The sequence below is a fragment of the Colobus angolensis genome, unplaced genomic scaffold, assembly GCF_000951035.1.
Source record: "Colobus angolensis palliatus isolate OR3802 unplaced genomic scaffold, Cang.pa_1.0 Scaffold39, whole genome shotgun sequence".
In the NCBI taxonomy this organism is placed as follows: domain Eukaryota; kingdom Metazoa; phylum Chordata; class Mammalia; order Primates; family Cercopithecidae; genus Colobus; species Colobus angolensis.
The window spans coordinates 4,729,617-4,730,281 of NW_012117265.1; positions in this window are offsets into that span (position 1 = coordinate 4,729,617).

Here is a 665-nt window from a genome sequence, read left to right on the forward strand (position 1 = left end):
TCGAGACAGTGAGTTTTTTTCTCACTCTGTCACCCAGGCTGGAATGTAGTGGTACGATCTTGGCTCAGTGCAAACTCTGCTTCCTGGGCTCAAGTGATTCTCCTGCCTTAACCTCCCAAGCAGCTACGACTACAGGTGCGTGCCACCACACCCTGGACTTTTTTTTTTTTTTTACTTTTTGTAGAGTTGGAGTTTCACTATGTTGAGCAGGCTGGTTTCAAGCTCCTGGCCTCAAGTAATCCTCTTGCTTTGGCCTCCCAAAATGCTAGGATTACAGGAGCAAGCCACCACAGCCAGTCTTTCATTCCTTTTTATGACCAAGTAATATTCCGTTATATTGATATATTGCATTCTGTTTATGCACTCGTCCATTAGTGGACGCTTGGGTTTTGGGTTTTTTCCACCTCTGGCTGTAGAGGTAGGTTGCTGTGAGAATGCATGAGCAAGAATTCAAGCACACTTCCTTTGGGTATACACCAAGGAGCGGAATGGTTGGGTTGTGTGGTGATTCTGTGTTTGTAAGTTTTTTATTTTGAGACAGGGTCTCACTCTGTCACCCAGGCTGGAGCTCAGTGGTGCCATCTTGGCTCACTACAACCTCTGCCTCCTGGGCTCAAGCATTTCTCCTGCCTCAGCCTCCTGAGTAGCTGGGATTACAGGTGCCC